Genomic DNA, 27,908 nt, shown 5'->3' with positions numbered 1-27,908 from the left:
AAAAGCATCAAACTTGAGTTCTCAATTCTAATTGAAAAACAGTTCTACAGTAGGATGAATCCTTCTGTTGACTCTAACCAAAGGAATAGGTAACTGCTACTCCCAAATCATTCAGGTTTATTCTTATAGCCAAAGGGATATTTTAAAAAAAATCTTTTACTTAAATAGTTTTAATGATGCCTTTGTAGCTCAATCAGTTAAGTGTCTGCCTTCTACTTGGTCATAATCCTGGGGTCCTGTGATCAAGCCCCAAATCTGGCTCCCTGCTCATCAGGGAGCCTGTTTCTCCCTCTTTATCTGTTGCTTGCCCTGCTGTATGCTCTCTCTCTCTAATAAATAAATAAAATCTTTTTAAGAAAATAGTTTTAGATATACAGGAAAGTTGTAAAGCTTTTCCATGCTTTTCTATAGTCCTGAGACTGAGTAGCTAATCTTTTTATGAAGTTGATATCATACTAGCAATATATTATGTAAATTTAGTAGAGGTTTTCCTTTTAATTATTTGTTATGAAAAATGATTGTACACACAATGAAAAGCTCTAGTACCTTAGGCTGCAATGAACCCAGTTGGCTCATATAGTTATTACATAAAAGGTATTATTGGGACACCTGGGTGGCTCAGCCGTTGAGTGCCTGCCTTTGGCCTAGGTCATGATCCTGGAGTTCCAGAATTGAGTTCCACATTGGGCTCCTTGCATGGAGCCTGCTTCTCTCTCTGCCTGTGTGTCTCTGCCTCTCTCTCTCTCTCTCTGTGTCTCTCATAAATAAATAAATAAATAAATAAATAAATAAATAAATAAATAAATAAAATCTTTAAGAAAAAAAGCATTGTTAACACAATGGCCTCCAGATATTAAAAAGTTTTTCATTGATTTCATCTAGGAAATTATGATAATACCTATTTTGAAATAATGTTTTAGTAAGAAATATTTTATAAATTTCAGCCTTTATCATATCATTATGAAGTAGTTACCATTTAAAAAATAAAATTCTCAAAACTTCCCTTGATGGAATATGATTAGGAGATTAGCTTTTACAGTGTAAAAAGCAAACCTGACTTCTCATTTCGATAATATGGCTCCTATTCCTCATGAAATATAACTGTAAACTCTGGAAATAATACAAGAGACAGCCAAAGGAGAGTCTGAAAAGTAGAAAGAAAACAAACTGGTTAGGAACTATAGGGCTAGAAGAATAATATAGCAGCGGGACATCTTATGGCCATTCACTCAATAACAGAAGACACCCCAAGTTTTATGTTTTCTCTTCCCCAAGCTAGCCATGACAACAAGTGCCCAGTCCAGGATTCTTCTTCTCCATGAGCTGGAAAATGCCTTTCCCAACCTAAAGTAACTGGGCAGCCAGGTTTCACTGCTGGGGGATACCTGTTACAAGTATGTACCTTGGGAATCATTCTTAGTCCTGTCAAAGCTAGAAAATTCCTCCTTGTGCTTAGAGACATTGGACAGACAGTTGACACTGATGCCAGCTGACATCAGGGATGTGCAGCCTGGGATAGGTTTTGTTTCTCTCTTTCACCACCTCTAGGATTTCTGGCCTGAGGAGGCACCTTTTGCACCTCAGGCTGAATCATCAGGGATCACTGAGAGCCCCAACAGTATCCAATCAGACTAAAAGAGAATTAAAGAGCCTCAGAAAATGATATTGTCATTGGATTCACAGTCCACAAAAATAGTCCTGGACCTGTGTGCTAAGCGTACCAAAAAAAAAAATAATAATAATTAATTAAATTAAATAGGACTTAAGAGCCTGTCTACATTAATGCCAAAATATTCAAGGTATAATAGAAAATAATCTGGCATCTAGTAATTTCAACATGAATGAGAAAAGACAATCAATTCATGCAATACCAATATGAATTAGATGTTGGATTTATCTAGCAAGGATTTGAAAGCAGCCATGACAAAAATGCTTCAACCAGGAATTACAAATATCCGGGAAACACGGTGTCCATCAAAAGATGACTGGATAAAGAAGATGTGGTTTATGTATACAATGGAATATTACTCAGCCATTAGAAATGACAAATACCCACCATTTGCTTCAATGTGGATGGAACTGGAGGGTGTTATGCTGAGTGAAATAAGTCAATCGGAGAAGGACAAACATTATATGGTCTCATTCATTTAGGGAATATAAATAATAGTGAAAGGGAATAGAAGGGAAGGGAGAAGAAACGGGTAGGAAATATCAGAAAGGTAGACAGAACATGAAGACTCCTAACACTGGGCAACAAACTAGGGGTGGTGGAAGGGGAGGAGGGTGGGGGGTGGGGGGTGAATGGGTGATGGGCACTGGGGAGGGGGCACTTGATGGGATGAGCACTGGGTGTTATTCTGTATGTCGGCAAATTGAACACCAATAAAAATAAATTTATTATTAAAAAAAAACAAATATCCGGGAAACAAATAATAGAAAAACCGGGGAAAAAAAACAACTATAGAAGAATCCCATCTAGGGCAACCCTGGTGGTGCAGTGGTTTAGTGATGCCTGCAGCCTGGGGTGTGATCCTGGAGACCTGGGATCGAGTCCTACATCAGGCTCCCTGCATGGAAACTGCTTCTCCCTCTGCCTGTGTCTCTGCCTCTCTCTCTCTCTCTGTGTCTCTCATGAATAAAGAAATAAAATCTTAAAAAAAAAAACCATCTAGAAATGGAAGTTGTTAAAAAAATAATTAACCGACTGGAAAATAAGAGCTGAAAAATAGGATAACAGATTAAAAACTCAAAACATGGGCTCATGAACAGAGAGGAGATGATGAATGAGTGAGTGACCATGAGGACAAATGATAAAATTTACTCACTCTGAACAATAGAGAGAAAGGGACTGGGAAAAAATGAACAGAATCTCAGGAAACTGTAGGGTAATTAAAAACAGATTTAACCTTTATGGTGATGTTCTAGTAGGAGAGGAGAAAGAGGCTGATGCTGAAGGAGTATTTGAAGAAATGAGGGCTAAAAACTTTCCAGATTTGCACAGAAGCATATAGATTCAAGAAGTTGTATAAACCCAGCAGGGTAGATGAACTTGAAGAAATTCATACCAAGACACATAATTATGAAACTTCTAAATACAAAGAAAATCTTGAGAGCAGTAGGAGAGAAACAACATATTACCTGTAAGAATACAACAGTTCAGATGACAGCAGGGTTCTCATTTGAAACCATGGAGACCAGAAGGACACGACTGCATTTTTCAAGTGCTGAAAGTAATGAACTGTCTACTGCAAATTCTATAGCCAGTGAAACTATCCTTTGGGAAGAAGAGGAGATGGATACATTCTAAGATGAAGGAAAATTCAAAGGATTTTAAACTAGGAGACCTACCCTTCAAGAATGACAGGGGGTCCTGGGTGTTTCAGTTGGTTAAGTCTGACTCTTGATTTTGGCTCAGGTCCTGATCTCAGCATCCTGAGATTCAGCTCTGCTTGGGTTCTGCCCTCAGCAAGAAGTTGGCTTGAAGATCCTCTCCTTCTCCCAGATCCTCTGCCTCTTCCTCTGCTTATGTGTTCTCCCTCTAAAATAAATAAATAAATAAATAAATAAATAAATCTTTTAAAAAACATGTCAATACCAGTAGATTATGATTTTATTTTTTTATAATTTTTTAAATTTTTATTTATTTATGATAGTCACACAGAGAGAGAGAGAGAGAGAGAGAGAGAGGCAGAGACATAGGCAGAGGGAAAAGCAAGCTCCAAGCACCGGGAGCCCAACATGGGATTCGATCCCGGGTCTCCAGGATCATGCCCTGGGCCAAAGGCAGGTGCTAAACCGCTGCGCCACGCAGGAATCCCAGATTATGATTTTATATATGTATGCATATATGCATGCATGCTTGCATACATGTATGTATGTATGTATATTCTAGAGAAACCACTAAGAAACTGTACAAAGTGATACATACAACAACACTATGAATGGATGAGTAAATGAATGAATGAATGAAAGAATGTTCAGGCAACCCACAAAAAGTAAAAAAAAAAAAAAAACAATCCAATGGTTACAAACCATATGATTGCATTTATATAACATTCCTGAAATGATAAAGTTATAGAGATGAAAAGCAGATGAATAGTTCCAGGGTTTAGAAATTAGAATATCAGTATAGAGAGAGGGGGTGTGCTTATGAAAGGGCAACACAAAGGATCCTCATGGTGATAGAACAGGGATCTCTGTGTATAATTTGTTATAGGAATTTATAATAACTTCTAAGGTATAAGCTGAGATTTTAAAAATATGTATATACACATATAAAGCACATAACTCTTGAGAAAATGCTTTATACAGGATCTACTTCTTAAAATAATGTATGGATTATCTTCAGAAATTATTTTAATTGTTAGAAAGACAAGTTTTAATGGACACCATATCCATTAAGATGCCATTTATGTCATGTTTAGGTAATTTTATACATTTTTGTGGATAGAGACATAAGTGATTAGAGGATAGAGATGTATATATTAGTAAGATATGCACCAGTTTGGGTATAATGCCTACTTTAAGGAATTGAAATTTTATATATATATATATATATATATATATATATACACACACACACACACACACACACATATAGGATAATTGGAAAAGATTGGTATGGTAAAGCCTTAGTTGTATTTGTGATTTTTTTTTTCCTTTACAAAAAATAAAGCTGAAAGAAGAAATACTAAAATGCTATTAGTTAGGTCTCATACATGCTCTGTTATATATACTTCCAGAAATATTTCAAAATTAAAAATGCTTTCAAGGAACACAAATGAATAAATTTGATAAATTACAATGTTCTTGTAATCTTGGTTAGATAGTGTACATAATGGAACCATTTGGGTTTTTAAAAGTGACTTTAGTTTAAAAACAAACTTTATTTCTCCTACATGAAATAATTGCAATGAGAAAGCATTTCAACTAGAGCTACATGAAACACCTTGGGGGAATAACATTTTTTTTTCCTATATTATAATGGGATTAGATTAGTTAGAACAAAATTAATTCTAAAGAAATGTGACACTAAGGAACTTGAATCAATCCCTTATTTAGTGTGCACATTCAGCTTTTAAGCAGGATTTGAAGCAAATTATAAATTGAACAAAACAATCCACAAAATAGTGCAATTCAGGATAAAAAGCAAGTAAATGTGTAATGGAAACAAAGAGATTAAGTACAAGAAGCACCACAAATCTGAAAAAAGTAATTACTTTTATTGAGTACTATATTTGAATCTAAGTCTCTGGATGGCTGAGCTAAAAATCTATTAGATTGTGTAGTTTTTGTTGCCAAATGAGATTAGATGACTACATTGTTCATACAATTTATCCTTGAAATTTAACTCATTTGGGGTTCATAGTGTACCAAGTAGTAGTTCTAGCTCCAAGTATTTCCCTCTTTTGTCTTTCCTAAATCAGACTTACTTTGCTCCAAGGCACCCACTGACAATCTGGTAGGAAAGTCAGTCTTAGCCATTTTGGAGGTTCCCTTCCAGGCTATACACGATTTTACGTCTTCTGGCCTCTTGAGTTGGGAAGGGGCCAGGTGTTTCATCAGTGGTGTTTACCAGATTTATCATAAAATTCTTGTCCTTTGGAGCTTGGAAGTCCCATCCTGTTTCCTGAGCTCTGCTGCTCCGTTGAGCCCCGAGGTCCCTCTCACGCTGCACCCTCCAGTCTTGAGCCCTGAGTCTGCAGCCATTTCCACGCTCTCTGCCCTAAGTTCAAGGAGACATTTATCCCACTTTCCTTAGACTCATGCCCTCAGCTGAGCTGTTACCCTGCACTGTCGCTGCATCTCCCTGCATGTCCCCCTCCTCCGCAAGCAAGGGGTATCCTCACACATGGGCCTTGGGCAGTCTATATATCTTTGCTGGAATGAGAGTGGAGAAAGGAAATTCTAGCAACTTCTTCTCTCTTAGTATGCGTACAAAAATCATTTTCCAAACCAAGATTTAGGAGAGGAAAGAAACTATCTTATTGCAGCTGTCTGAAATCCTCCACTAATGCAACTGGTTACAGTTCCATAAAAAGAAGACAACCAGTTTTGCAGTGATCCGTGGACAAACACATCACAAACTTATATGTGGAAACTAAAATGAAGCATTATTAAGGATAGTTGACTGGATTGCTTTTTAACTTTTATAGTTTTAAGAAATGTAAAAACAAATCTTTTCCTGTCAACATGTAGGAGGAATGACAGGCAGGAGGAAGACATACTCGTTAACGAGGGACTGTGAGACTAAATTAATTTGAATTCTGAAGTGGATATATGAGAGTACTTTATAAGAAAAATGAGGACGTTCTGTATTGACAGGTAGAAAGTGATAAAGAGCAAGCTAAAAGAAGAAGGGGAAGAGGAAAACATAGGCATAAGATTCTAACTCTGATTTTACACGTGAAGTGGGGAAAGTAATGCAAGGAGAGCATAGACAGAACTATCAAGAGCATAAGTGTTTCTAAGAAGGATTCTTTTGAATGGAATTGGAGACTTCTAATAAAGTTGTACTTTTGCCTCGGTAGGAAAGTATTCCTTTGTTTCAGAAGGCAGCTAAGAGAATCTTCATCCAAGGAAGGGGTAACTTCACACTAACAGAACGATTTCCTCAAAACTGATTTTTTGCATGTCCATATATATAGTTAAGTGAAAACAAACATTTAAGCAAAATAATTTAGTGATTGGACTTGTCTACAAAGAGAAAAAAGAATCAATTCAGGTGTAAACATAAGATGAAATCAGAAAGGGAGACTAACTGTAAGAGATTCTTAATCATAGGAAAGAAACTGAGTGTCCCTGGAGGGGAAGAGCAGGGGGGATTGGATAACTGGGTGATAGGCATTAAGGAGGGCAGGTGATTTGATGAGCACTGGGTGTTACGTAAGACTGATGAATCACTGAACTTTACCTCTGAAACCAATTATAAATTATATGTCAATTAATTGAATTTTAAATTTAAAAAAATATTGATTCCAGGAGCTGCCCCAGCATTTGGCTCTCATACTCCAGATCTATACAATATGCCTCTCCTTTGATGATAACTTCACCGAGACATCTGTTCTGTGAACCCAAAGAAGCTTGACTTTGCCTTAATATAAAGCAAGTTTGGTCAAAATGATTTTATCTATCTATAGTTGTTATCTATATGATTCACCATACTTTTTACTGTTTTTGAAAATGTACCCCTAAAATGTAAGAGTTGCAATCATTAAAGATACTTTAAAAGAAAAAAAAAAAACAATCAGTTCAGAACATCAGCCATTGTCTATATCAGAAGTTACTATTGATGAACCTTTTTTGTGAGTGGCCAGGTAGTAAATACTTCAGTTTTGCCAGTCACAGGGTCTCTGTCTCAACTACGGTGCCATTTTAGGCCAAAAGCAGCCTAGAAAAATCCATAAAGAGAAACATGTGGCTGTTTTCCATTCATACAAGCAAATGCTGTTTTTGGCCCATGGACCAGTAGTAGTAGGCTAACATCTGAACTGAAATGTCATGGAGCCTGGGAGATTGGCTAATGATTATTGCTTTGGAAGCAGTTTACCAGGGTTACCAGGGATGCTATATGAAAAAGACATAGGTTCAGAAGCTCAGGAAGTATAAGTTGTTGGTGAATTCACATTTGTAAACAAAAAACAGATACTATGTTTTGCCTATATGCTTTGCCTATATGCTTATGCATATATGCCTATATGCTTCTAAACAAGTACGGTTCTTCAATAATGCAAATGCCTTATCTAGGCCTGTACTTTTAAAAAACTGAAGTGCTTAATGGTATGTACTTTTCCCACTGTGTACAGGTATGGTTTTATTTTATTTTATTTTACTTTTTTATTTATTTATGATAGTCAGAGAGAGAGAGAGAGAGACACATAGGCAGAGGGAGAAGCAGGCTCCATGCACCGGGAGCCCGACGTGGGATTCGATCCCGGGTCTCCAGGATCGCGCCCTGGGCCAAAGGCAGGTGCCAAACCGCTGTGCCACCCAGGGATCCCCAGGGATGGTTTTAATTTCACATAAAAAAAAAACACCTCTGGGTATCCCTGGGTGGGTCAGTGGTTTAGCGCCTGCCTTTGGCCCAGGGCGCGATCCTGGAGTCCCCGGATCGAGTCCCGTGTTGGGCTCCCGGCATGGAGCCTGCTTCTCCCTCTGCCTGTGTCTCTGCCTCTCTGTCTCTCTCTCTGTGTCTATCATGAATAAATAAATAAATCTTTTTAAAAAATTTATAAACAACACCTCTTTTACTTGTTTCTTGTTATTTTCAGCTCTCAAATACTAAAATGTACTATATTCATTTTTCCTCTTCATAAAAAAATCACATTCATTAAAAGACACAATGAAAACTGAATTGGGAAAGAGAGGAAATAAATAGTCTCAAAAGTAGAATTAATCAAGGAGTTCAATGCACAAGAGTGTGGAACTGCCTAAGAGTCATAATTTTAAATGAAAAAATGTATATGTGCCCGTATGCATTTATTTAATGATTTATTAAAGCCCTACTGTGTACAAGAGTAAGTGATAACCACTGAAAAGGGCTTACCAAATATAAAGATAAGTCAGGATTCTTTCCTTTGAAGGGGAACACAACTGCATTGCTTATAGTTGAAACTGATAGATGTAAAGCAACATTTTGAAACTTAGTTTCTCTTCATATAAATGCTGGGCATTCAGCTGTTGACCTAGGGGAGTTTAGCCTAAAATAATTCAGCCAAGCCTCTTTTTTTCTGGAAGTATTCAAGGATGAGCATCTTTTCTAATTCCAGTGAAACCTGTTGGTGAATATTACACTAAATTCCCCCAATTCTCTTTCTCCCCATTTTTCTCCTCCATCATATTTATTTTTAAATTATTTGTTTATTTACTTATTCATGAGAGACACAGAGAGAGAGAGAGAGGCGGAGACATAGGCAGAGGGAGAAGCAGGCTCCCTGTGGGGAGCTTGATGTGGGACTAGATCCCAGGATCCTGGGATCATGCCCTGAGCCAAAGGCAGATGCTCAACCACTGAGCCACCCAGGTGCCTGTTTTTTTTAATTGTTAGAGGTTTTATTTATTTATTGACAGAGAGAGAGAACAAGCAGGGGGAGTAGCGGGCAGAGGGAGAGGGAGAACAGGCTTCCCATGGAGTGGGTCCAGGGATCATGACCTGAGCAGGAGGGAGATGTTTAACCAAACTTAACCAACTAAGATACCCAGACACCCTCACCACCATTTTTAATAGCTAACACCATTCTGCTACAGTTCAGCCATATACTCAGTCTTATTCATGCTATATTTTTATTTTTTCCCCACCAAAACAGATAGCAGTGGGAATCATGACCAAAAGAAATGTATCAATCTTCCATAGCTTAATAAGTGTTTTGGAGTGGGGAGAGTAGAATAGTTAATTGATTCTATTAGATAGAGTATTTGACAACCTTAACAGTATGGAGACTCCAAATCTACCCATTTTTTTACTTTTAAATATTTGTTAGGGGGCAGAGAATGGGTATCATAGAAGAATTATAGCCACTTGTCTTGGGTTCTTCATGTATGGCTTTAAAGAAATAAAAACTTCAAACATAAATTTTCTGCTTTTTTCATTATCACAGAATGTGTCAAATTGATGTACTCCCCCCACTTCTAATGTGAGGACCAGAGATGAGGTGCTAATTAGGGTTGGGGTGAAAGTGAGTGATGGTATATGTTATGGGTTGAATTGTATCCTATAAAAAGATGCATTGAAGTTCTAACCCCCAGGACTTCAGAATGTGGCCCTATTTGGAAATAGGGTTTTTACAGAGATCATTTAAAATGAAGTCATTAAGATGGGACCTAATCCAATTTGACTGGTGCCCTTATGAAAAGGGGAAATTTGGACACAAAAATAGACCTGCACAGAGGGAAGACTATGTGAAGAGACTCAGGGTGAATGCCACGTGAAGATGAAAACAGAGATCAGACTGGGATGCTAAGTCTACAAGCCAAGTAATGCCAGGGATTTGCTGGCAAACCTAGATGCTAGGAGGAGACGTGGCAGGGATTCCACCTCCCAGCCCTTAGAAGTACTATCTGTACACGCCAGCACCTTGATCTAGGGCTTCTAGCCTGCAGAACTGGGTGACAATAAGATTCTGTTGGTTAAGCCACTCAACTTGTGGCACTTTGTTATGGCAGCCTTTGGAGACTAATACAACACAGGAATGTGGAAATGAGAGAGAGATCAAAGATAACGTACAAGCCAAGGATATGTTTTATTACGTACAATTCACTACAATTTTAAAAGGTTATTATCTTAACAGGACCACTGAGTATGTTTCCCAATGAAAAGGGATCACTTAATATGTTGAAAACCTAGAGGAAGGAGTAAACCTTATTTTAGGATGACATCTGTCCATTTTCGTCTTGGCAGAGATGAACACTATCCTATCTGGTACTTGGTCATCAGTCCCTACAGATCACTCATTAGCTCTATACTCTTCTTCTAGCAAGACTTGTACAAGTCCAGATCCCTGACAATAACTTTCTCTTCTCTCTGGGTTGCAAGGAATAATTAATATGTTTTCAACCCACTTGGGGTTATGGGCTTTTGATTAGGCCTATCAAAAATCCTTCACTGCCTCCTTAAATTATGAAGATGTATGGGCATCATTTAACTGCCAAGGGGCAAACCTGGGACACTGTTTCAGGCTGTTGCCTAGACTCATTACCTGGACCTTTTAACTCTTACTGTTTTGTCACAAGGAGTGAGACTTTGTGTTTAGGGGTGGGACTCTATAATCTAACTGCTTTCTTGGTTTCTACTTGGTTATAAACCTATATGACTTTCCTAATTCTTTGTACTACCTTCTTCTTCTTGAAATTTGGGTACTTGACCAAGCCACTGAGGAGGTTTTTCAGGTTTTAGGGAACAGGGTCTTCTTGGGGGCACATTGACTGAGATCTTACTTTGTAGATTTCCCATTGACTCACTTCTTCAGCTCACTTGAGGGACATTTGCCCAGATGGTGAGTGAATAGTTTTGATCTTAAATGTGTCATCTACCAAAACTAATGCATATTTATCCTGATCAAGGCTGTTAAAATGCAAAATAAAATAATTTGACTTTTTATTCTTTGCACTGCGCTGTGCATTTTTCCTCTGAGACATGGATATAGAACATTAAAGCAGTTGTCTGTATACAGGGAGAGTTACTGGTTAACAAGAAATATAAGCAATGAAACACAATATTTTAAGCTCTACGGAAAGGTTGTCAGAGCAATTTGGACCTGTCATACTGCTTAGGACAACCAACATGTTACATAGTTACATAAAATATATTTAAAAATTCTTGGGAAAAAAAAAAATTCTTGGGCAGCCGGGTGGCTCAGCCGTTTAGCGCCGACTTCAGCCCAGGGCATGATCCTGGAGACCCGGGATCAAGTCCCGCATCGGGCTCCCTGCGTGGAGCCTGCTTCTCCCTCTGCCTGTGTCTCTGCCTCTCTGTCTCTCTCTCTCTATGTCTCTCGTGAATAAATAAATAAAATCTTTTAAAAAATTCTTAAAAGCATTAACGAATTAAAGATACAGTGAGGACGTTCTAAACCAAAATCTTGGAGAGGACAAGAACTCAGATAGATTAGCTTAGCACATAAAGCTGCTTTGGCTAATGGGTTTTGTTTTATTTTGTTTAAATCCAAAAATGACCTGTCAAACTCAACTACTTTGGCAACCTCATGGGGTTAGGAGGGATCAAAAGTACATACCCATGGCCCAGCAAATGTAGAGACACCAGTAAAGCCACTTCCACTTCAAGCAGAGACCCCAAAAGCTATACCCTAGGATATGAGTAGACTTTGGAAATAAACTTGCAGCCTGGTTTTTACATTATCTAGTGATCCACTAGTGGAACACTTAACACCTTGCCAAAGCAAAACAAAATAGAACCTGTTTGGAGGGATTTGTCATCATCTCATGCCTCAAATTATTCCTATGAATAATTTTTTACAATAAAATGTCCAAGACACAGTCAAAGGTAATGAGACACTCAAAGGAATAAGACACCATGAATAATAACCAGCAGAAACTGCAGAGAATGGAAAGATTCACAAAGACTTTAGATATTTGAGACTGTCAGGCTCAGACTGCTTACTATGCTCAAAGAACAAAAGCCAAAGTTATAAATAAAACAGGAAATTGGAACTGTAGAAAATAAAATAGAAGATTTGAGTAGGTACCAAATGAAAATTTGAGGTCTGAAAAGCACAATAACTGAAATAATTCAGTGTGTACATTACATTAGATAGGATGTAGGAAAGTAGTGAATGAAAAAAATAGATCGGAAAAAGTAAAACAATTTTTTAAAGCATAGATTTCTATCCTTAAATGGTAGAAAATTATGGACAAGAGCATTAAAGGAATGATCAGATATGTCATACCTTTATTTGGAGTCCCAGAGAAATGAGTAATGCTCATGCAATGAAGCTATATTATAGGGCCCCAAAATATATTAAATATGTTTGGCAAAAAAGTAAATATAGACAAATTTATAATCATAGTGGGGGATTTTAACTACTTTCAGAAATCAGTAGAAATTTAAGTAATGATTATCAGTTTTTACCTAATGAATATAAAAATAATTTGTATCCAACAAATGCACAGTAATCATTCTCTGCACACATGGAACTTTTATGAAAAGTGACCATAAATGGATCAAACAGCAAGACTCATCAAATATCAAATTACAACAGTCATTCAGAGTATATTCTCTAATGACAATGGCATTTTTCTAGAAGTCAATAGCATGAAAAATTACAGGAAAATCCATATGTTTGAATTTTTTTTTTAAAAAATCATGTTTCTTTATGACTTTTACATTTTTTTCTTTTCCTTTCCATTCTTTTTCCCCCAGATTTTCTAATTGTCTTTGGTTTTTGTTGATGTTTATAAAAAAAAAAAAAAGAAGAATGTGCCTTTAGTTAATCTGGAAACTTAATCATGTTTTATATTACTGAATTTCTCTATTCTCCCCAGATAATTGCTTCAAAAATATTGTGTCCTCCTTCTTTATCCAGGACTATGTGTTCTCTAAGCCTTTTGCATAGCTGTCATCCTGAGAATTTCCTCAATTGTCCTACTGGGTTAGGCCTTTAACTTGGAATTTCTTTTTTAGTAGACATTTTTAGGATTTCCCTGTTATCTTTGATGTTTCAAGTTAATGAGAATTTTTTTATAATAAATTTATTTTTTATTGGTGTTCAGTTTGCCAACATACAGAATGACACCCAGTGCTCATCCGGTCAAGTGCCCCCCTCAGTGCCCGTCACCCATTCACCCCCCACCCCCCCGCCCTCCTCCCCTTCCACCACCCCTAGTTCGTTTCCCAGAGTTAGGAGTCTTTATGTTCTGTCTCCCTTTCTGATATTTCCTACCCATTTCTTCTCCCTTCCCTTCTATTCCCTTTCACTATTATTTATATTCCCCAAATGAATGAGAACATATAATGTTTGTCCTTCTCCGATTGACTCATTTCACTCAGCATAATACCCTCCAGTTCCATCCACGTTGAAGCAAATGGTGGGTATTCGTCATTTCTTTTTTTTTTAGTAATAAATTTATTTTTTATTGGTGTTCAATTTGCCAACATTACAGAATGACACCCAGTGCTCATTCCGTCAAGTGCCCCCCTCAGTGCCCGTCACCCATTCACCCCCACCCCCCGCCCTCCTCCCCTTCCACCACCCCTAGTTCGTTTCCCAGAGTTAGGAGTCTTTATGTTCTGTCTCCCTTTCTGATATTTCCTACCCATTTCTTCTCCCTTCCCTTCTATTCCCTTTCACTATTATTTATATTCCCCAAATGAATGAGAACATATAATGTTTGTCCTTCTCCGATTGACTTATTTCACTCAGCATAATATCCTCCAGGTCCATCCACGTTGAAGCAAATGGTGGGTATTTGTCGTTTCTAATGGCTGAGTAATATTCCATTGTATACATAGACCACATCTTCTTTATCCATTCATCTTTCGATGGACACCGAGGCTCCTTCCACAGTTTGGCTATTGTGGACATTGCTGCTAGAAACATCGGGGTGCAGGTGTCCTGGTATTTCATTGCATCTGCATCTTTGGGGTAAATCCCCAACAGTGCAATTGCTGGGTCATAGGGCAGGTCTATTTTTAACTCTTTGAGGAACCTCCACACAGTTTTCCAGAGTGGCTGCACCAGTTCACATTCCCACCAACAGTGTAAGAGGGTTCCCCTTTCTCCGCATCCTCTCCAACATTTGTGGTTTCCTGCCTTGTTAATTTTCCCCATTCTCACTGGTGTGAGGTGGTATCTCATTGTGGTTTTGATTTGTATTTCCCTGATGGCAAGTGATGCAGAGCATTTTCTCATGTGCATGTTGGCCATGTCTATGTCTTCCTCTGTGAGATTTCTGTTCATGTCTTTTGCCCATTTCAAAGTTGGATTGTTTGTTTCTTTGCTGTTGAGTTTAAGAAGTTCTTTATAGATCTTGGAAACTAGCCCTTTATCTGATACGTCATTTGCAAATATCTTCTCCCATTCTGTAGGTTGTCTTTTAGTTTTGTTGACTGTATCCTTTGCTGTGCAAAAGCTTCTTATCTTGATGAAGTCCCAATAGTTCATTTTTGCTTTTTTTTCTTTTGCCTTCGTGGATGTATCTTGCAAGAAGTTACTGTGGCCGAGTTCAAAAAGGGTGTTGCCTGTGTTCTCCTCTAGGATTTTGATGGAATCTTGTCTCACATTTAGATCTTTCATCCATTTTGAGTTCTTTTTAAAGCGTAAGACATTGTTTTAATCATCCTCTTTGCAATTCTTAGATCATTTAAATCTAAAAATACATTTTCTTTTACACTTCAAAGACATTTTCTTTGTGATAATTTCATCTTGTTTATGTTTTGTTTTTCTATTCTTACTTGAATAACTTCCTGGTGGTATAATATTAGGCTCCTGATTATTTTGTCCATATCTCATGTATTTCACCTTTTGAATATGATAGTTAAAAGCAGGGGTCAATATTGATTTTAGGAGTAAAATCCAGTGGTTCATCACTTATATACAATACCCAGTGCTCCTCATAACAGGTGCCCTCCTTAATCCCTCACCCATCTAGCCCATCTCCCACCCACCTCCCTCCATCAACCCAGTTTGTTCTCTGTAATTAAGAGTCTGTCTTGCACTGTTGGTGGGAATGCAAACCAGTGCAGCCACTCTGGAAAATGGTATGGAGTTTCCTCAAAAATTTAAAAATAGAATTTCCCTACAATCCAGCAATTGCACTACTAGGTATTTACCCAAAGGATACAAAAATACAAATTCATAGGGGTAAATGCACCCCAATGTTTACAGTACCACTATTAACAGTAACCAAACTATGGAAATAGCCCAAATGTCCACTGACTCATGAATGAATAAAGAGGATATGGTATATATATGTACCTTTTATATATCATAAAACAATAGGTAATTGTTTTCTTATCTGTAAATTGAAAATAATAGAAGCTAGCTTTTAGTAATGTAGAGGATTAAGTGAATTGATAACAGGAAGCCTGTTTATAATAATGCCTGGCATGTGTAGCATTTACCAATGTTAGCTCTTATTTCTCCTTTTTTTTTTTTTTTTTCTTGAGAGAGAGAGAGAAAGTGCTCATGTGTGAGCAGGGGTGAAGTGGGCAGAGGGCAGAGGAAGACGAAGAGAGAGAACATAGGGCTCGATTACACATCCCTGAGATCATAACATGAACCAAAATCAAGAGTCAGACGCTTAACTGACTGAGCCATGCAGACGCCTCCCCCCTTATTTCTCCTATTTAATTATTTTCTGATGTAGTTATTTGAAGTTATCATTCAGCCACTCTATTGAATTTTTTTAAAATTGTTTTTTAATCTTGGAGAATTCTTTCATGGTCCCTGATTTTTGTTTTGTTTTCTTTTTTTGTTTGTTTTGTTTTGTTTTCTTGAATGTATAATGTCTTCTTAAATTTTAAGGAGCATACTGTATATTTTTTAAAAAGTTAATTTTAATTTCTTGTATTATTTGTTTACTTTGGGGACAATTTGGTCTTTCTCATTTGTTCAATTAGATTTTCGCACGTCTGATGATCGCTGCTTACTTTTTCATATTCAACACAGTGTAGGTGTTGTGGGTTTTGTTCAGTATTGAACAGTTTCATCTGTTTTACAATGGGCATCTTTCCAGTGTAGGCAGTCTAACTGAATTGATGCACAGTGTATATAAGACGTCAGACTTGAATTCAGGATAAACACGATCCAAATGCCAGAAGAAGAGGGCTTTGTTTAAGATATCAACACTACTGATAGAAATCACACAGTTTCTTTAAGGAAGAACCTTCACCTTTTTCTCCTTAGGGATTAGAGTTGAGTTGTCTACTTTTATGTGTACTGAGGATTAAAGAAGGAGTAACTAGCACTGTTATTCCATAGTGAGGCCTTGTAAAATCTTCTTCCCTTTATTTTCACATTTTACTCTGGTTTTTCTTTTATCTTTCAGCTCAGAAATTATGGATCTTTGATCAGCAGAGTGGCTAATACCGTGACTGCAGAAATGTTTTTCATTGAAGGGGTTGGCAAACTATAGGCATGGGCCACCTGTCTGTTTTGGTGAAGTTTTATTGGAAAACAACTGCATTCATCCTTTTAGATATGATTGATGGGTGTTTTGTGCTACAACAGCAAAGTTGAGTATTTATGACAGACTGTATGGTCCTTCAAGACTGAAATATTTACTCTCTGACCCTTTTCTAGAGAAGGGTTATCAGCTTATCCCTACTTCACTGTGTCATGTATTTTGTAATTTTCTGAAGTTTGTTAACATCTTTTGCCTGATGATGATTCCCATTTTTTATAAGTTCGTTTTTTCTTATATGTTTATGCTTTTATCTCAATGTATTTACTGAGGGACATGAGATATATGTAGGTCTTCATTCTTCCATTTTGGACTTGAAGCTTCTTTCATTTTAAATTCATGGAGTTCACATTGAGTCCATTATTTTTAATCATTTCCACCTTCTAATTCTATAACCTTTAATTGAATCATATCTTGTTTCTCTCTTCTTATTTGTTGTTTTTCAAAGTTTTTGGCTTGCTTTTTTCTCTGCTTTTACTAATACCCCCCTTATTTTCATCATTCTCTCCTTTAGAGCCATGAGTTTCCCTGATTATAGATTCATTAGTTTCTAGATTGCTTACATCCATTGTTTTCAGATAACTGACAATTTGAAGCATTCTAACACTTTTGCTATAAAATTAGGAGAAAAGAAATTCAGTCTACATGTACTTTTATCTTCTGGAGGATGTGGAGGTTTCATCAAGTAACTTACTGTTTTTAAGGTAAATCATTTAATCCTGACAGTCATATAGTTAGCAGTTTAAGAAGTAACCTACTATTGGATCAAAGTCAAATTTGTGAAGTTTTCTTTCTCTAGACAAGTAGTTTTAATGTTTGAGATTCAAATATCAGTTAACTTTGTTCTTATCTATTATGGAAATAAAAAATCTCTGGTTGAGCTTTCATTGAATGCATTGGCTAAGTGAGATTTCAGAATTGGTAGTAGATTTCAGTGTAACTTTTTTGTTTTTTATTACTGTCTCTGGATAATTAGGAGCTTCTGTACTCACTACCTTCATATGGATGGGGTAAAGATGAATGAGACAGATGTATATAACATGCTTCTAGGATGGCAAGAGGATGTCCTATATTAATATAGACCTCTTTTAAGAGAAAACCATTGTTCCCTGCTTCATTCAACTTGATTATGTAAATGGGGGTGGGGGTCATTTTCTCCTTACTGTTCTTCAGGTCTCATTGGGACTCACAACATATTCACATTTTGCAGTTTGAGAACACCTGAATTCACTGATGCTTGTACCAGAGCTTTGAGAGTAGAACTGTTGCAATTCAGGTGACAAGCTGTGAAGAATCCATAGTTGACTTGGGATGCACGAAAGCCAGAAATAAACTTGATGTCATGATGGCAATCACTGAAATTTAATCAAAATGTATATAAATTAGTCATTTCTTATAATAAACACATACTCAAATATATATATATATGGCAAATATATAACTATCCTTGTTATTATAATTTAGGTTTGAAGTTTTTGCAATGATTGAAGTCCTACACTATTCCACTGCACCTCTTGTAAGATGTACTCAATGATGTATCTTTCAATCTTAATTTGAATAACTGTAGTTTTCTTTCACTTGGAAGGATTTTTGTATGAGTCTGTTCACATACTGTATATGTGGGCAGATATAGTTAACTCCATTGCTGAGAAACTAGAGGTAAAAAAAAGTTTTAATCATTTGGTCACCATGTAGATATTTACATAATTTAATCACACAAACTAATTAAATGTCAGGCCATTTGTAATACAGAAATCAAGCTATGACCATAGGTCATCAGATGTAGTAATTAGATATGCATGTATAATCGAGTTAGAATCATATTGAGAAAAAAAGCAACATCAAGACAGGTCATTTCTTTGTTCCTAATTACTTTTTTATAGTTTTGAGTTGATTTATTGGCACCATTAAGAGCTGCACAAATGTGTAAATGTGTGTGTATGTATCTCTGTGTGTGAGTGTTTTTTAATTGGGTTTATTATATGTCAAGTCACAGTTTTCAAATGAATCTTTTTGATGTTTGTGGGAGAGTTAGTTAAGAAATTAATGAGAAGGGTAAACAAATAGCATATTTTAAGCCTATGCTGAGCATACTGCTTTTTGATTCTGCTACAGCTCAAGTGAGCCAGGAATTTTAATTTTCATATATTGCCCAGAATTGAACAAAATATAAGAAGAAAGCTCAGCAAATAATAATACAAAACTTTTCCTTTATTTCATTAATTTACTTTTTATTAAGTTAACTTTCAATAAAAACACATTATGTATCGAATTCTTTTGGGGTCAAGAATAGATGTAAACATAACATTAATAGATAAGCTAATGTTATTTGTTTTATAAGATCAGGCAAAAATATGACAATAGTTTATTAATATTAATTATTCATTCTAAGCAAACACAAGATATAATTAGTAGCAAGTTAGTTTTTAGAAACCTTATAAAATAGAATGAGATACAATTATTTTTATTTTTAAATCACAATACTTCTTTTTGACTTATTGAAGGATTTGCTTTGGTTTAATTTAGAGAATTTTGCTTTAGCTTGTTGTTGTTTAATAATGTGTGTGAATGAAAACACCCACAGGTAATGGAGCTCTCAGGAAAACAGCTGACTTCAATAAGATGGTAGAGTTCTGTAACAGTAGGGGACCATTATTAAAGTGGTTTTGAGGGACAAGGATGACACCTTCATTTTAAGCTTTCCACAGTAAGTAAGAGAGAGCCTTCCTTCATCATGGGAGATGGATTTGACTGGCAGGCATTTTATAACCAAATCTACATTTTAGCAATGTGTATCATAAAGATTTTCTAAGCAATTTAGACAGATTATGTTTTTAAAAGCCTGAAAAAAAGTCAAATATGGGTAATGGGGTTTTGAAAGCAAATATCTGATTTGAATTAATGATTAAAGAACAAAGAAATATCTAACATATCTGTACATTTAATTCTATATAAACAAAGGAAACATCACATATCAGAACTTCAAATAAGATGGAAGCACCCAAGAACAGCAAAGAAATTTAAAGAAATATTGTGAATAAAGGGCAGCAAATGAATAATCCTAATGAATATTTAAACATACTTTAAAACTATAATATTTAAAATAATTTATACTCATGCATGGATAAATGATGCAGCGTTATGGATGGAGTAGAATAGAATTTCTAAGAATAGATCCAAATATTTCTGGGAATTTAGTATACATTAAGGTCGCATTTTAGATTACTGAGAAACAAGTTTTTAAATGAATTCTTTTGGTAAAATTTATTAGACACCTGGAGAAAGAAAGAAGATGAACATCTTTTTAAAACCTTGTGCTAAAATAATTTTGGGATCAGCATCTTATGTATAAACTATAAAATTCTAGAATAAAAAATATCAGTGTATATGAGTTCCTTCTAAGAACGACAAAGTCAGAGAGCCATAAAACAAAGGAATAAATGGACTAGAATTAATTTAAGTTTATACATATATATTTATATTTATACATGAAATTTACATTAATGTCTTGTAATGATCAGTTAGATTCCTTGTCCCTATATTCCTATCAACTTTGAAGCAGTCATCGTGAAATGCCGTCTCCCTTCTTCAGTCCTGCCTTTGGCTCTGGGACTACTCCTGACTTATTTGAGGGCATATAAAGAATTGTGTACATACGACTCTACACCTTATCTCCAAGCAAGACTTTTAGTTCTGTATTGAATTCTTTTGCTGGTTCCAGGAAGAGTTGGGCTCAATTTGGTGACCAATACTTGTTCTTCTCTAGATATTTTTTATTTTTTATGATAGAGATGTGCCTTGAAGTTTTTCTTTATGTTCAGATTTGAAGGACAGCCCCAGGTGTCTCTTGCAAAAAATTAGTGTGTGTGTGTGTGTGTGTGTGTGTGTGTGTGTGTGTGTTTTGTAAACCAAATCAAATTAGTTCTTTAAGGATCCTAAAGGCTAGCAGCTGGACAGAAAACAGATAACCACTAGTCATGACCAAAATAGTATTTACAGAGATGCAAAGAAGGCATCTTCATTGAGAAAAATCTTGAGATGATTGTTGTTCTGCTATTCTGGATCCCTATACAGAGACAGATCTACATTCTGTGGGAACTGAAGCTTATACCACTTGAGGGTCCCACTTTCAGAAAAAACATTTTAAAATTGCATATACAAGTTAAGGTAAAAGGGTGAATATCCTTCCAAGTAAAGGACCCTAAAGTTGGAGGTTTGTTACCTTTATGCCAAATTTACCTGTGCTCCTATGATAATTATTATCTGATTCACTATATGACATTCATCTGACTCTTAATCATACTTGGCCTAATTTTATTATTTTACTTTCCATGCCTAGGATTTAAGTTCCTGAAGAACATTTTCCAAAATTCAATTTTTTTTTTTTTTTACTATGCCTTTCCCTCCTCTGTCTCCTGCCCCTTGGTGCTCATCCTGAATCAAATATCTGATGCATAGAGTGCATAATAAATAGCTCAATAGCTATTTATGGAATGATTTTTTGAATAAACAGTGGATGAATAACCATTTCCTTTGAAATGGACATTTTTCCTTTGAAATAGGGTAAATAATACCTAAATAGGCTAAATATTTCTAAAGATGTTTTAAGCCTAATTGGACATTTTTGATTCATCAGGACTGGATGGCATCAATTCAAGAGTTTATTAATATAAAGAATCATTATTATTTTCAGAATGGGTTAATTCTTAATACAATTGACATTTGAAGATCTGCTAGAGAACAACTGAATGGATTCAACAAAACAACCCAACACACAAAAACATTGTCTTCCTCCTCAGTCTAGCTAATGCCAGGTTTATCCCATCACCTCTGTGTGCCCTCACTTTAATGATCACAGTGATTGTGTCATTACTGATGAATTTTCACACCATCCTTTTCATCTCAGATGTAAATGTAGATGTGGGTGTGCTTCTCCAGCTTTCTTCATCTGTTTTTGCCTTCTTTCTTATTAAAAAATTACCCATGTGGAAAATTAAAAAGAAAGCAAAACTAACTCTAGAATCACAACTCACAAGCACTGCAATGATTCATAATTTTTATAACTATTAACGGTGCACTCCTTATGGGTGGTAGCATAGATAAAATGGGCTATTGGTAAAGTAGGAGCTCCACTTTCATCCTTCTCTTACACTTAAGAAGTAATAAGGGAAAATGACACTGGAAACAGCCTTAAATTAATCTTAATTTTTTTTCAAGAAAATTATTAGCAAGTGTTCGTCTTTTTTTTTTTTTTCTGGTAGCAAAGCAAATTGCTTTTAACATTGTGATGCATTCTTTAATGAAATCAGAAAGATACAAACTTGGAATTATGACTTCTTTGCCATGAACATGTTGGAAGTTATTGTCTTTTTATTATCATTGCCCAATTAAATTCCACTGGCATTTAAGACAGCACAAATGAAGGGAACCATAATGAGGATGAATATACTGCAAAGGGGGATAGTGACCTTATGTTAATATATATTCAATTGAATAATTGAAATAAGAAACCTTATCAGCAAGTTTCAGGGGATAATGTCAAGGACCCCACCTTCTGCTACCCATTTAGAAATAGTGGCCAAATTGATATTCTAAAACTCTTTCATCCAAATAAACCCAGTTCCAGTCCCAATACCTCACTTGCCATATTTCTGACTAGAGACAAAGTTACTAAATGTTCTTTATTGACTAAGTGAGGAATAAAAATTGGCTGATATATTCCATATCAGTTTCTGTTTTCTGATTTTAAATAAGGTTATACATCCTGAAATCAGAGATCTAAGTAAAATTTGAGTGAAGAAAAATTTGTCATTAGAGGTAGATCTAAAAGGGAGCCAGGATGAAGTTCATGTACTGATAAGACCATGAGTTAGAATGGCATTCAGAGCATGGACTGTGAGACCATGCTGCCCAGGCATAAGTCCTGGTTCCACCAATCACTTGCCATGTGACACTGGACAAGTCTCTCAGTCTCTCTCTCCCTCACCTTCACTTTCCCTGCTGTAAGATGACAGCAAGATTGGATTTATCATAAGTATTATTTCATAATTTTTATCATGATGGTTAAATGAGTTAATGACTACAAAGTGCTTAGAATAATGTCTGGTATGTACATAATTGATATATAAGCTCCTAAAACACTGTTTTAGGATAAAATAGAGGAAAGGTGAATTTTCAGCTAGTTTTGAGGCAACATTGTGTTTCCATTTGTGAACTTCATTTCAGACTTCTAGAAAAAGTGCCAATATGAACAATAAGAAAGAGAGAAATTTAATATATCATCAGAATAAAAGGTATGAATTTAGCTTCAGGTCCAGCAGATTCTAGATGTCAAACCTATCATACTCCCTTTGTGATAGCCACCAAGATACATTTGATTAGTTAATATGCCAGTGTAAGAAAGCTTTTGGATTCTTCTCTAGTTGACATCCGAAGCATGGGAGTATGTAAATATTCAGAGATGTGATGCCCTTCAAAGTGCCTCTATTAATCTACTTTTTCTAATAAATAAATGGACTGTAGATATTTCCTTACTACTCTCTCAACTCCACTGAGCTCCAATGCCTTTCAACACTGGTTAGATAATAAAGCTGAAATATCTCATTGAGTTCACTTGTACCCAAAGGAAGCAAGTCTTAAGCATATAAGAGAGGGAGGGCAGAGAAAAATCTATGATGGTGAGGATTATGTCTATTTTCCCATAGGTGTTCTCTGTGCTTAGAACATTGCCTGGCATATACATTAATAGGCTTTCAATATGCTTTGTTTTGTTTTGAATTTGAATAAATGTATGGAGGAAAAGATGGATAAATATTTCAATCAAAAGAAGAATATGTTGTATATATTTCCAGATGTGTATAGACATGAAGACAAAAACCTGGTTTATGGTCCTTGAAGTTTTATAGCTAAAAAATTCTAACTATAAAAACTCCAGCATTTCACTAAGTCTGTGTGTCAGTTTGAGGAGAGTTGATATATTTACTGTGTTGAATCTTCTCATCCATTAACATGATATGACTCTCCAATTATTTAGAGTTTAAAATTTCTTCATCAGCATTGTGTAGTTTTTAGTATACAAACACTGTACATATTTGGTTAGAATCTTAGTGTTTTTTTTGAGTGATTGTAAATGATAATATATTTTAAGTCCAATGTCTATGTGTTCATTGTTAGCATATAGGAACACAATTGATTTGTGTATGTTTTTCTTATATCCTGAGATTTTGCTGAATACACTTGTTTTAGACATTTTTGCAGATTCCTTGGGATTTTTCTATGTAAACAGTCATGTTATATGGAGATGAAGATAATTTTATTTTTTTGTTTCTTTGTTTTTAAAGATTTATTTATTTATTTGAGAAAGAGAGAGTGAGCAAGTGGAGGGAAGGGCAGAGGGAAAGACTCTTCAAGCGACTCCCCATTGAGCATGGAACCTGACACAGGGCTCAGTCTCACAACTCATGATATCATGACCTGAGCTGAAACCAAGAGTTGGAAGCTCAAATGACTGAGCCATCCAGGCACCCCGTTTTCATTTCTGACCTATGTGCTTATTATTCCTTTTTCTTGACTTTATCAGTTAAGGAAGTTTCCTTCTATTCTTCTGTTTCTGAGATTTAATCATAAATGTATGCTGAATTTTATCAAAAGCTTTTTCTGCATTGATTGATTTGATCATATGATTTTTCTTTTTTAGCCTATTAATATGGTGGATTATATTGATTTATTTCAAATATCAAACCACCTGTGTTTCCCTAGAATAAGCCCCACTTGGTAATGTTGTATAATTCTGTTCACACGTTGCTAAATTCTATTTGCCAACATTTTGTTAAGGATTTTTGACTATATTAGTGAAGGATATTATTACATCATTTCTCTTTTTTGTTTTAATTTTATATTTTCTATCTAGTTTTGTATCAGGGTAATACTAGCTTCATAAAATCCCTCCTCTTCCATTTTCTGGAAGATATTGTAAAGAATTATTGATTCATTCTTCTTTAAAATCTTGGTAGAATTTCCAGTGAAACCACCTGGGCCTGGAGATTTTGAGAGGTATGAGTTTTTAAATTATTAATTTATTTTCCTTAATAGGTATAGGGTTATCTGAATTTTATATTTCATATTTGGTAAGTTGCGGTAGTTTGGGGAGTTTTTAAGGATTTATTTTACATCACTTAAGGTCTAAAATGTATATGTATACAGTTATTTGTAGTATTGTCTTAGTATCCTTTGATATCTATAGGATCTGTAGTGATATCCCACTCCATTCCTAGTGTTAGCAATTTGTATCTTTTGTCTTTTTTCCTTGTCAGTCTTGCTAGAGATTTGTCAGTTTTATGTTATAATTTCAAAGAAACAACTTTTTGTTTCATGACTTTTCTGTCATTTTTAAAAATTTCATTGATCTCTGTTCTTAACTTTATGATTTCCTTACTTTGTTTGCTCTGGATTTATATTGCCTTCTTTTTCCAGGATCTTGAAGTGGAAGCCTAGATTATTTATTTGAATCACTTCTTCTTTTTTAATGTATGAATTTAGTGCTATAGATTAGTTTTTTACCACTACTTCAGCTATATACCATGAATATTGTTGTCATATTATCATTTTCATTAAGTTCATTTTTTTTTCTTAAATTTCCCTTGGGCTTCTTTGACAGATGGGTTCTTTAGAAGTGCGCTGTTTAGCTTCCAAATATTTGGAGATTTTCCTGTTACATTTCTGTTACTGATTTTTAATTTGACTCAGTTGGGGTTAGAGAATACATCCTGTATAATATCAATTCTTTTAGGTATGATAAGGGTTTATTTTGTGTCTTTGTATATAGTCTTTCTTGGTATATATTCCATAGAAACTTGAAAAGCTTCTCTGTAAATGTGATTAGATCCTATGCTGCTTTTGAGTTTTTCTATATTCTTGCTGAATCTGCATCTAGTTGTATCAATTTCTGAGAGAGTGGTGTTGAAGACTCCATATATCTGGATCTGACTTTTCAGTTCTATCACTTCATGCTTTACATATCATGCTTCTCTGTTGTTTGGTGAATACACATTTAGAGCTGCTATGTCTTCTTGATGGATTCACCCTTTTATAAATTATACAGTGTCATTCTGTGTTTCTTCTAATTTTCTTTGCTCTGAAGTCTAATTCATCTGATACTAAAATAGCCATTTTGCTTCCCTGTGATTAATTTTTGCATAATAAATATGTTTTTATCCTCTTACTTTCAACCTTTCTATATGGTTATATTTGGAATAAATTTCTTATGGGTAGCATATAGCTGGGTCATGTTTTTGAATCTACTCTGCCAATCTCTATAATTGCTAGGTATATCTAAAGTACTTACATTAAATGTAATTATAGATATGTTAGGGCTTAAATATGCCATTTTGTTTTATTTTATTTTTTGTCTTCTGTTTGTTCTCTTTGTGTTTTATTACTCAGTTTCTTTTCCCTACCTTCCTGTGGGCTACTTGATTATTTTCTGGAATAAAATTTTGATTTATCTGCAGTGATTTTTGAATATATTGTTTCATATAGCTTTTTCAGTGGTTACTCTGTATATTACATTATATACATAATTGATCTATACTATTTCTAAGCATGTTTTGATTCCAGTATTTCCATTTGGTTCTTTTTAATATTTATATTCTCTATTTCTTAGGTGAGATTTTGAAAATTTATTTCAAATGTGTTCATAATTTCTTATTAGACTTATTTTTATGATGGTGGCTTTAAATTTTTTGTCTGATAATTTTAACATTCCTATCATCTTAGCATTGGTGTTTACTGGTTGTTTTTTCATTTAAGAAGAGGTTTAAATGACTCTTGTTATGACAAGTGATTTTTCAATTGAAACCTGGTCATTTTATGTAGTTTGTTATAAGACTTACGATCTGATTTATGACTTTTGTTTTAACTGGTTTCTTCTACGACTGCTCCAACAGGAGAAGGGATGTATGGCTTCATTACTTTGAGGTGGGGCTAGAAATCCAGGTTTCCCACTCAGCCTCTTTTTACACCCTAGGAAAAGGCAGGCTCCTCATTACTGCTGGATGAGATAGGAGTTCCAACTACTCTAGGATTCCCCCGTTACTACCTTGGCTGTGAGGAATAGGACTGCTTTGTTACTGGTTCCCATGTGGCTTCCACTGACACAATAGCAAGAAGAGGGGGTGGCCTTTACCCCGGGGTGGTGGTGAAAATCCTGATTCTACTTGGTCTTCAATGACCCTGCCTCAGCAGAGTTGGGACACCTTATTACTGCTGATGGGGCTAAAAATCCATAAACCATATCATCTCCACTAATCCTATAGGTATGGTCTCATTGCCACTTGCTAGAGTGAAAGTCTCAGCTTCCTACTTAGTCTTCTCTGATACTACCCTTGTTAAAGTGCCCCATTACAGCCTGGAGAGGGTAGAAGTGTAGGTCTCCTGCTCAGCCTTTGCTCGTTCTCCCTGTTTGGTGTAGAGTGGTGTTATCTGGAAGGCTTTGTCTTACTAGACAGTTCCATTCTTGGTTCTTTGGATAGATAGAGCAGTCTTTGGGGTTTTGTTTTGTTTTTCCTGTACCCATTGATGTTTGTGAGTTGCTGACTGTTTCAGTTCTAAGTCTGGTAGACATAAAGCAGAAAGCAAACCTAGAGAACTTACCACTGTGTCATTCTGTAGCTTCTGAGGATCCTGGCTGGTTTATCTTTTTCCCCTCTGTTTTTCAAAACCTTATTATGTTTATTTTGAATACAATGTTAAGGTTTTCTGATTGTACTTGGTAAGAAGAATAGGGAAAGATATGTCTACTGCATCCTATCAGAAAGAGAAGTCTGCATTATTTATTTTTCATCAACATTTAGAACTTTCCTCATAAAGGAACTGAACAGATTTTTTTTTCTATCAGATAACTGTAACTCCTTTTCTTCCCTTTCCACAGACACTAAAGATGGTTATGATTTGTGTCAATTTTGTTGTTGTTGTTTATCATGTTGTATTTTTGCAATAAAGTCTAAGAAGAGGCTTTTAAAATGTTTCCAAGTGGATTATCTCCTATAATTTAAATTAAGTACTTTACAATATTGATATTTTTCAATTAGTGTGCTAAGCACATAAGTTGTTATTCAATGCAGAAAATACATACAGAGGAAATACTTGGGATAATTTGAGAAAGAGTAAAACAGCTTGAATCCTAAATACTGGTATAGGTTCAACAGTTCTATCTTCATGCTCAATGAACAAGATTATACTTTTGGACTAAATCTATAATTTTCATATCAGTGCTT

General features: G+C 35.5%; 1 protein-coding gene and 1 long non-coding RNA gene across 19 annotated transcripts in view; both read left to right on the top strand.

Annotated features, from left to right (window-relative positions):
* RBMS3 (RNA binding motif single stranded interacting protein 3) overlaps positions 1–27,908 on the top strand; it is a 1,287,947-nt gene that overhangs the window by 375,836 nt on the left and 884,203 nt on the right. For 3 of the 18 annotated variants that reach the window (XM_025461072.3, XM_049099712.1, XM_035705251.2), the window contains exon 1: positions 26–89. The exons of 13 other annotated variants lie outside the window; for them this stretch is intronic. The gene's annotated coding sequence lies outside the window, so the exon portion shown is untranslated. Of the gene's footprint in view, positions 1–25; positions 90–27,908 lie in introns of those variants that run through there. 2 more of the 18 variants (XM_035705252.2, XM_049099713.1) reach the window with 2 other exon arrangements.
* On the top strand, positions 16,521–18,033 carry LOC125753403 (uncharacterized). Its single transcript, XR_007405129.1, has 3 exons — positions 16,521–16,686; positions 17,260–17,339; positions 17,846–18,033. It is a non-coding gene; the product is annotated as an uncharacterized LOC125753403 (long non-coding RNA).

The sequence above is a fragment of the Canis lupus genome, chromosome 23 (assembly GCF_003254725.2).
Source record: "Canis lupus dingo isolate Sandy chromosome 23, ASM325472v2, whole genome shotgun sequence".
Lineage (NCBI taxonomy): Eukaryota > Metazoa > Chordata > Mammalia > Carnivora > Canidae > Canis > Canis lupus.
This window is presented reverse-complemented; position numbering and strand designations above follow the sequence as displayed.